Source organism: Catharus ustulatus, chromosome Z (assembly GCF_009819885.2).
Source record: "Catharus ustulatus isolate bCatUst1 chromosome Z, bCatUst1.pri.v2, whole genome shotgun sequence".
NCBI classification, from domain to species: Eukaryota; Metazoa; Chordata; class Aves; order Passeriformes; family Turdidae; genus Catharus; species Catharus ustulatus.
The window spans coordinates 31,766,061-31,776,534 of NC_046262.2; positions in this window are offsets into that span (position 1 = coordinate 31,766,061).

Sequence of the window (10,474 nt, forward strand, 5' to 3'; positions counted from 1 at the left end):
TGTTCAGTGTATAAACCACAGTTGATTAGATAAGTACAAAATGAGACTCTTACCGTTATTTTTTCCTGTTACTCAGGCTTTAATTATGGCATATGACTGAAACAAAATGCAGTGATTCTATTAAGTTTATTTGGACAAAAAAACTAGTCAAAATGAGGTGCAACAGTACTCCTGATGTACAGCAGCATCACTTGTGTAATAATTCTTCCCAGTATAACTTATCTTTGTGTGGGATACACCTTTCAGAAAGTTTTTTAACATACTGATTGCTATTCTAAAGTAAAAATACACTTTAAATACTATTCAAATTTTGTCTATATTTTGTATATATTAAGTAGATGATAGTTACTGAAGTTCAGAACATTGTGCTACCTTATACCTTGCCTATATTAAAAATATTTGCATGAGTATAATTATGCCAACACAGCTGTACACAGAAACTGAGCCCTCTCAGTAAGCCTACAACGGTAGATACAATAAACATAAAACTCTAATGGGAATTTGCACCACAGTAATCTAATGAGCTGTCATGCGCATAGTTAATGACAGTGATGAAGAGTCATGCAGGCACAGTTCTGGCAAATAGCAAAGCAAATTGTTAGGGTTCAGAGTACACAACTGGTCTTGTGGATATGTTTGATAATAGCTTTAGAAAGTTAACTCAAAAGACATCAGCAATTCATATTTACTTATTTATTTCTTTTGTTATAAAATAGGATCTATCCAGTGCCTTCCTAGAGAAAGAGGGTCACAACACGTCGATGATTTCCTTAGTGTGGGTTACATCACGTAAAGTGACACACAATGTTTTAAGTTATGTCATGGCTTTGTTAGTCTAAGGACTTTGTTAGCCATTCATGTTGTATAATCTTGAGAGATCCTTAAAATGTGAGAAAAGATAATCTACTTTGTATTTCAAGGCTAAATGTTTTAACAGACTGCAAATAGTTGATGTGTCTACACATATTTATTCAAGTGATTGTAAATAAAATTGCAAGCAATTTTTTATATCATAAGCTTTCCTCAAAAAACTACTATGACTACAAAATCCATAAAAATAATCTGTCAGAAAAGTCTCTTAAGGAGAAGATGAAGGCGATCTAAAGAAACCCTCATTTTATGTTCTCTAGGTCATTTCATTTCTCAGGACAATTTATAATATACTTATGGTCAAGGTGTCAATATTGGATGAGATGTCTGTCTTGTGGATTTACTTAAATAAAATATTAATATTAATGATCTACTGCTTAGATTTATTATAAAACATGAAGGGGAAGTAAACTGAGAAAAAAGTCTTTACAGAAATAATAGGGCACCAGAAACAAGGCTATGTGTCCATTAAATCATTCATCAGGCTGCTGTTGGAGATGCAACCTTTTAAAATAGTAATGGGAACAGGATCTAGCCAATGAAACGAGAGTCTGATTCTGCTCTGAGTCACAAGTACTGACTTCACTGAGAGAAGATGTTGCCTGTGAAACACATTTGATGATTTTATGACACAGATGTATTTATTCCCTAACAAAAAAAAATGTTCAGAACTGTAATTGTTTAGTTTCATCAATGTGGCTATCATATTTGGTATGGGCATTGTTATTGTGTACTCCACTGCAGAATAGGTAGAATATATATTTTAGGGACCTAGAATTATCCTGTGAGGAAGGATTCAGGAATATTTATATATTTTATGTTTATACTTGAAGTGTTCCATCCTTGAACTTAGAATAAAATATTAAAAGGCACCAATAAATACTTTTCATAAGTACTACCATGATTAAAAATTGGATACATTCTGCTTTTATAGCCTTACTCTACAATACTACAGCATCATTTTCTTAATGTATATTTATATGTATATATGCATACATAGATACAATGTTGTAATTTTCATTACAGCGTTTGCTCAAATTTCAACTAAGAAAGCCACTAATTACCATCTTCCTTTTTAGAGAATGTTAATAATTTATTACAGATCAAATTTTATTCCTGGCTGTTTAAAAAAGAAAAAAGCAAGAATAATCCTTTGCATTAAGTGGAATTAAGCTGTAGACAACCAATCTGAGATCAAAGGTAATTATGATCCTAATTGCTATAGCTGTTAATCTAAATATATTAAGTGTGTGGTTATGCATTTTGTCCTTATCCAAATAAAGATGGATCTCCATCTTTTTTCATGGAACTCTTTAGAGTAGAATAAATTGTACTAGCAGAAGCATACAATATTAGATACAACACTCTTCTCCTTCGTTTAAACATAAAAATTACACTTCAAAGGTCAGAAGGTGTAACTACAGAGCTACTTCTGTTACTGGAGGTAACACCATGTATGTTATTACACAGAGTTAAAATTAACTTTCATGTTTGAAATTTACAATTTTTGGATTATTATGCTGGTAAGCAGCGAATATTAGTTTCACTTATTGAAGCATGCATGTTGGCAAGAATGGTGCATAGATTTACATTTTAAAGGTTCTTCAGGACATTGTGTTCCCTGGGGACATACTTCCTAACTGTTATTATTGCTATTGGAGGTTGCACATCTGCGTAGAAGGGAAAGTATGCCCCGTAAGGTAAAAAAGAGTAAAAAAATCATAAAAGGTATGTTAATTATTTAGAACTACCAAACAAAATACTTGCAATTATGACAAATTAAAAAAGCATTTATTTAGACACAAACAGGATTGTTTAAAGCCACAGGCCTTGCCCATAGCAGAGAAGGGAAGCCAAATAAGTGACAAAGCATATTAACCTTATCATAAATTCTTCAGACACTGTTGTGGGTTGGCGAGGTTTAGAAATTTTTCCCATTATTATGTTAAGCTAGCCGGGATGGCCCTCCTATTAACCGTTAAGAGCTGGAGACAAAGGACTAGCTGAAGCAAGCTGATGGCCCCATTAGGGAAAGGTGGAGTCCTGCTTTTGTTTTCAGCAAGTAAGAGGACACTGGGGGTAGGAGAACTCTTACAGCTCGCCGGCCGAACTCGAGGAGAGAGGTTCCGTTTCTCCTGTTGGGATCAGGCTTCTTGGATTTGGACTGCTAAAGCTTCCTGTTTCCTCTGAACAACTGGGAACTGGGACGCCCATGGTGAGCAGAGCTCCTTCCTCACCCTTTCTTCCACCTGGGGCGGGAAGGCCACCTGGCCCCCTCCCCTGCCCCTGCAGCAGCCGCGACTGGGAAGCCGCCCGCCCTGCTCCATCGGAGAGCCATCGGTGACTGAAAAAAGGGACTGGGACTGAATTCCGTTCTGTTCTGTCACTGTTTTTTTTTCTTTCGTATAGCTGATGCTGTTTTTGTTTGTCTTATATCAGTAAAGAACTGTTATTCCCGACCTATACCTTTTTTTTGTGCCTGCGAGTTCCTGAATTTCCTTTTCCTAGTAATACTGTCCCTTTAAACCGGGACAGATCTTGGTGCCCGGAACGTGTGGCACGAGGTTAAGGAATAACTGTTCTTCGGTTGCCTGAGATTGCTTTTTTTTTGTGTGTACTAGCAACATGTGGTCCAGTTTAATCTGGTTTGGGCTGCACGTGTTCATACATGTATATCTCCCATTTGCAAACCCTTACATAAGCATGGGCCCTGTAACTAAGGCTACTGTGACTGTTATCGAACTTGCTTTATGGGTTGATAAGGTGAGGAATTCATGGATTTTTAACTTCCTTTGGACGGCGGGTACATGGATTCAGGGATACCACACACTAAATGCATGTTTTTGGGATTACTTTAATAATGGCACCTACTGTGAGGGAATAACACCAGAGGAAATTTTCTCCCAACCCCTCACCCAAATTTTTGGGTCTACCCCACCAGTTTTTGAAGGGTTCAGATTTCCTCTGAATGCTAATGATATCGTACAGTGACTGGTGTTACTGATAGGCTTGTCCTATTTAACATTAAGAGATAACGGGGGATTGAGCTGGATAACAACTCTGATACCTACTCCAGGAAATAGGGGTGCTGCCCCAGAGCCTGACCCTGCCCCAGAGACTAGGGATGCGGCCACAGAGACTGACCCTGCCCCAGAGACTAGGGATGCTGCCACAGAACCTGACCCTGCCCCAAAGACTAGGGATGCTGCCCCAGAGCCTGATCCCCCCCACAGCCCATCTCAGAAAGAAACCACCCGGAGTGGGTGGGGCTTCTAGTGAAGCAGATGAGTAAGATGAGCCAGATGATGAAGGAGTACCTCTCCCCAGCTGGTGACAAGCCCTGCCATAAAGGGGGAGAATCCAGTGATGCTGTAGTGGAACCCATAGGTGTTACATCTGCCCAGGGTCCAGCTGAATTGCAAGGGCACTCACAGCCAGCAGCAGTCGCCCCTGTAGAAACTAGGAAGTCTAAAATGAAAACAAGGCACCTAGACAAAGAGGACCAGAGAGGAGGGCCCTCACAACCAGCAGGGGAGCCAGAGGTTGAAATCATCACTGAGTCCCTGTCTTATGAAAATCTCCGAAATCTGCGGAAAGATATTGCACGACGGGGCCGGGAGGCTTTGACAACTTGCTTACTTCGGGTCTGGGACCTTATGGGTACAGGTGTGCACTTGGATGGTACAGAGGCAAGGAATTTGGGATCCTTGTCCCAGGACTCAGGTGTGGACCAAGTATTCGTAAGGGAGCCAGGCCCACTTCCCCTCTGGGAGCGGCTTTTAATGAGTGTAAGAGAGAGGTTTGTCAACAAAGAAAGAATGCAGGAGTACCATAATAGAATGCATTGGAAAACCGTTGAGGAAGGGATTCAACAGCTGAGAGAGGTGGCGGTACTGGAGGTACTCTTTGGGAGGGATGGACAGCATGACAATGACCCTGACAAGGTCAGGTGCACAGGTCACATGCTGTGGAACCTGGCAAACCGAGGGCCATCTCAATACACCACCTTCATTGCAATGATAATGCTGATGAGCACCGAGAAACAGTGAGCTCTGTTGCTAACAAGCTTAGGGATTTTCACAGTATGATGAATGGCGTAGTGCAGGCCCAGGTTTCTTCCGTGGTCCAGGAGGTGAGGGGGATGAGGGAGGAGATGAAGGAGGTGAGGGGGATGAGAGGTGACATAAGTGAGATGAGGGAGGAGATCAGGAAGATCAAGGCAGCACCAGTGCGAGCCTCATACCCCAAGGTTACAGCCCCGCGCCCCTCAGCTAGTGGAAGACGGTACACCCCACGAGCTGACCTATGGTTTTTTCCTGCGTGACCATGGGGAAGACATGGGAAAATGGGATGGGAAACCCACTTCTGTCTTGGCAGCACGGGTGCGTCAACTCAGGGAGGGAAATGCTAACCGAGGGAGCTACACTAAAGTGAAGGTAGCCTCAACCTCCCATGACCAAGGTGCTGGGCATTACAGAAGGGAGGATGATCTGTCAGACCCACTTGAAGGAACCTCCACTATGTATGTTCAGGAAAGGAATAATAGCCAGGGCTAGAGGGGCCCTGCCTCTAGCCAGGGAGAGGCACGGGATGACAGAGTCTATTGGATGGTGTGGGTCCGATGGCCTGGCACATCAGAACCACAAGAATACAGGGTATTAGTTGATACTGGTTCACAATGCACTCTAATACCATCAGAACATGTGGGGGAAGAGCGTGTTTCCATTGTTGGGGTGACGGGGGGATCACAGGAATTGTCTTTGCTGGAAGCTGAGGTGAGCCTGACAGGAGAGGGGTGGCAGAAACATCCAATTGTAACTGGCCCAGAGGCACCGCCCATTCTAGGCATAGACTTTCTCAGGAGTGGCTACTACAAAGACCCAAAGGGATACAGATGGGCTTTTGGAATAGCTGCTGTAGTGGCAGAGGGCATTAAGCAGTTGAACACCTTGCCTGGACTGTCAGAAAACCCATCTGCAGTGGGACTCCTGAAGGTGGAAGAGCAACAAGTGCCAATTGCCACCTCAACAGTGCACCGCCGGCAGTACCGGACGAATCGAGATGCTGTGATCCCCATCCACAAGATGATCCGTGAGCTGGAGAGCCAAGGGGTGGTCAGCAAAACCCACTCACCCTTCAACAGCCCCATCTGGCCCGTGCGCAAGTCTGATGGAGAATGGAGATTGACTGTGGACTATCGTGCGTTGAACGAAGTGACTCCACCGCTGAGCACTGCCGTGCCGGACATGCTGGAGCTCCAGTACGAGTTGGAGTCCAAGGTAGCAAGGTGGTATGCCACCATTGACATTGCCAACACATTTTTCTCCATTCCCCTGGCAGCAGAGTGCAGGCCTCAGTTTGCCTTTACATGGAGGGGCGTGCAGTACACCTGGAATCGTCTGCCCCAGGGGTGGAAACACAGCCCCACCATCTGTCATGGATTGATCCAGGCTGCACTGGAAAAGGGTGAGGCTCCAGAACACCTGCAATACATAGATGACATCATTGTGTGGGGGAACACGGCAGTGGAGGTATTTGAGAAAGGAGAAAAGATCATACAGATTCTGCTGCGAACCGGCTTTGCCATTAAAAAGAGCAAAGTCAAAGGACCTGCCCGAGAGATCCAGTTCCTGGGAGTAAAGTGGCAAGATGGACGGCGCCAGATCCCCACTGAGGTCATCAATAAGATCACCGCAATGTCTCCACCAACCAGCAAGAAGGAAACACAAGCTTTCCTAGGTGCCATAGGCTTTTGGAGAATGCACATTCCTGAGTACAGCCAGATTGTGAGCCCTCTCTACCTGGTCACCCGTAAGAAGAACGATTTCCACTGGGGTGCTGAGCAACAGCAAGCCTTTGCCCAGATCAAGCAGGAGATCGTTCATGCAGTGGCCCTTGGCCCAGTCAGGACGGGACCAGAGGTAAAGAATGTGCTTTATTCTGCAGCCGGGAACCATGGCTTGTCCTGGAGCCTTTGGCAGAAGGTGCCTGGGGAGACTCGAGGCCGACCTCTGGGATTCTGGAACAGGAGCTACAGAGGGTCTGAAGCCAACTACACTCCCACAGAGAAGGAGATCTTGGCTGCCTATGAAGGAGTCCAAGCTGCCTCAGAGGTGATTGGGACAGAAGCACAACTCCTCCTGGCACCCCGACTACCAGTGCTGGGGTGGATGTTCAAAGGAAAGATTCCCTCTACCCACCACACCACTGACGCCACATGGAGCAAGTGGATTGCCCTCATCACGCAACGCGCCCGCATCGGAAACCCAAATCACCCTGGGATTTTGGAGATAATTACAAACTGGCCAGAAGGTGAAAATTTTGGTCTCGCCGATGATGAGGAGCAAGAACAAGTGAGCCGCGCTGAGGAAGCCCCACCGTATAACCAACTGCCAGCAGATGAAACATGCTACGCTCTTTTCACCGACGGCTCCTGCCGCGTCGTGGGGATGAACCGGAAGTGGAAAGCAGCCGTATGGAGCCCCACACGACAGGTTGCACAAGCTACTGAAGGAGAAGGTGGATCAAGTCAATTTGCTGAACTCAAAGCTGTTCAGCTGGCCCTGGACATTGCTGAAAGAGAGAAGTGGCCAAAGCTCTACCTTTATACTGACTCGTGGATGGTAGCCAATGCTCTGTGGGGTTGGCTGGAAAGGTGGAAAAAGGCAAACTGGCAACGTAGGGGAAAACCAATCTGGGCTGCCGACGAGTGGAAAGACATTGCCACCCGGGTAGAGAGGCTACCTGTGAAAGTTCGTCATGTGGATGCCCATGTCCCAAAGAGTCGGGCTAATGAGGAACACCAAAACAACGAGCAGGTTGATCAGGCCTCAAAGATAGAGGTGTCACAAATAGACCTGGATTGGCAACACAAGGGAGAATTGTTCCTGGCTCGATGGGCCCATGACGCCTCAGGTCATCAGGGCAGAGATACCACGTATAAGTGGGCATGAGACCGAGGGGTGGATCTAACCATGGACAGTATCTCTCAAGTCATCCATGACTGTGATACGTGCGCTGCCATCAAACAGGCCAAGGGAGTGAAGCCCCTCTGGTATGGTGGGCGTTGGTCCAAATATAAGTACGGGGAGGCCTGGCAGATTGACTACATCACACTGCCTCAGACCCGCCAAGGCAAGCGCTACGTGCTGACCATGGTGGAAGCCACCACCGGATGGTTGGAGACCTACCCTGTGCCTCATGCCACTGCTCGGAACACCATCCTGGGCCTTGAGTAACAGGTCCTTTGGAGGCATGGCACCCCTGAGAGAATTGAGTCAGACAACGGGACTCATTTCAAGAACAGCCTCATAAACAGCTGGGCTAGGGAACACGGCATTGAGTGAGTGTACCACATCCCCTACCATGCACCAGCAGCTGGGAAGGTCGAACGGTGCAATGGCCTGCTTAAAACCACCTTGAAGTCACTTGGTGGGGGGACTTTCAAGAACTGGGAAAGTAATCTACCAAAGGCCACATGGTTAGTGAATACCCGAGGTTCCACTAACCGAGCAGGCCCTGCCCAATCTGAGCTCTTGGGAACACCAGATGGGGATAAGGTTCCAGTGGTACACATGGGAGGTATGCTAGGGAAAACTGTTTGGGTGAACTCTGCCTCCAGCAAAGACAATCCTGTCCGTGGGGTGGTTTTTGCTCAAGGACCAGGTTGTACCTGGTGGGTGATGCAAAAGGATGGAGAAACCCGATGCATACCCCAAGGAGACCTTGTTCTGGGGTGAACTACCTATGATACTGTGTCTGTAACTGCATGTATGTATGTAATTTAAAGGTTCTAATTTAATGTAGTATGTTAGCATGGAAAAAATTTGGGGTGGATAATGTTGTGGGTTGGTGAGGTTTAGAAATTTTTCCCATTATTATGTTAAGCTAGCCGGGATGGCTCTCCTATTAGCCGTTAAGAGCTGAAGACAAAGGACTAGCTGAAGCAAGCTGATGGCCCCATTAGGGAAAGGTGGAGTCCTGCTTTTGTTTTCAGCAAGTAAGAGGACACTGGGGGTAGGAGAACTCTTACAGCTTGCCGGCTGAACTCGAGGAGAGAGGTTCCTTCTCTCCTGTTGGGATCAGGCTTCTTGGATTTGGACTGCTAAAGCTTCCTACTTCCTCTGAACAACTGGGAACTGGGACGCCCATGGTGAGCAGAGCTCCTTCCTCACCCTTTTCTTCCACCTGGGGCGGGAAGGCCACCTGGCCCCCTCCCCTGCCCCTGCAGCAGCCGTGACTGAGAAGCCGCCCGCCCTGCTCCATCGGAGAGCCATCGGTGACTGAAAAAAGGGACTGGGACTGAATTCCGTTCTGTTCTGTCACTGTTTTTTTTTCTTTCGTATAGCTGATGCTGTTTTTGTTTGTCTTATAAATATATCAGTAAAGAACTGTTATTCCAAACCTATACTTTTTTTTTGTGCCTGCAAGTTCCTGAATTTCCTTTTCCTGGTAATACTGTCCCTTTAAACCGGGACAGACACATAATACCTACAAGGAGTATCTGGTTTTGTCAGATTACAGCATTGTTTTTTTCAAAATGTTGCATTTTGCCAGAGATTTCTACATATTTGACAGACCCTACTCTCACTGAACCTAATTTTGAAAGCTTCAAAGTCCTTTAAGGGATGTTGTCCAGAGCAACATGTGATCTGGTATACTTGTCAATGCAACAGTTGTTCAAATATTTGAAAAGACAAGGCAGTACCTCATTAGCAATTCTTGTCCTAGAAAAATTGGGAGGTCCTGCATGACATTTCCTTTAGATCTAAAAAATTCAGAATGGAAGGAACCTGACCTGACTAGTTCAGGAATTTATGTACACATGAGTTGGTGAAACTAAAGTAAAGCACAGCAACATGTACAGAATGATTTGTTGTATGGCTCTGCAATTTATCACTGTCCAAATAGTATTTACCTCTGTATGCACTACTCAGCCAATCAGAGTACAGTAAATTCACGAATACAAGCCGCACTGAGTATAAGCCGCATCTCTGGGTGTTGGCAAATATTTCGGTTTTTGTCCATAGATAAGCCGCACCCGAATATAAGCCGCTCTGTCGTTCGCAGCGAGGACCCGCGTGCAATTAGTAACAGAACCGCGGGAGGGCGGGGTTTACTGGCTGAGCTAAGGCTGTGCAGGCTCGGCCCGCTAGGGGCTGCTGACGGGGCCAGATGGTCCAGCCCGGTGCTGCCGCTCGGGGCCGGCCGCCGCTGCCCCTGGGCTCGGTCACCCCGGGTCGGCGCTGCCCCGCGGTGGCAGGCAGGGATGGAGCTTCCCCCGCTGCTACGGCAGCGGCGGCGGGCGGGGACGGAGCTTTCCCGCGCCCGTGGCGCCGGCGGCGGGCCGAGACGGAGTTTCCCCGCTCCTGCCGCGGCGGCGGCGGGCGGGGACAAAGCACCCCGTCGGCTCCCCGAGCCGCGGCAATGGCTGCGCGGCACTCCCGTCGGCTCCCCGGGCCACAGCAATGGCGGCGCGCGCTTCCCCACCTCCCCCGGGCCGCAGCAATGGCAGCGCGGGGCTCCCGTCGGCTCCCCGAGCCGCAGCAATGGCGGCGTGCGCTTCCCCCCCTCCCCGGGCCACGGCAATGGCTGCGCGGGGCTC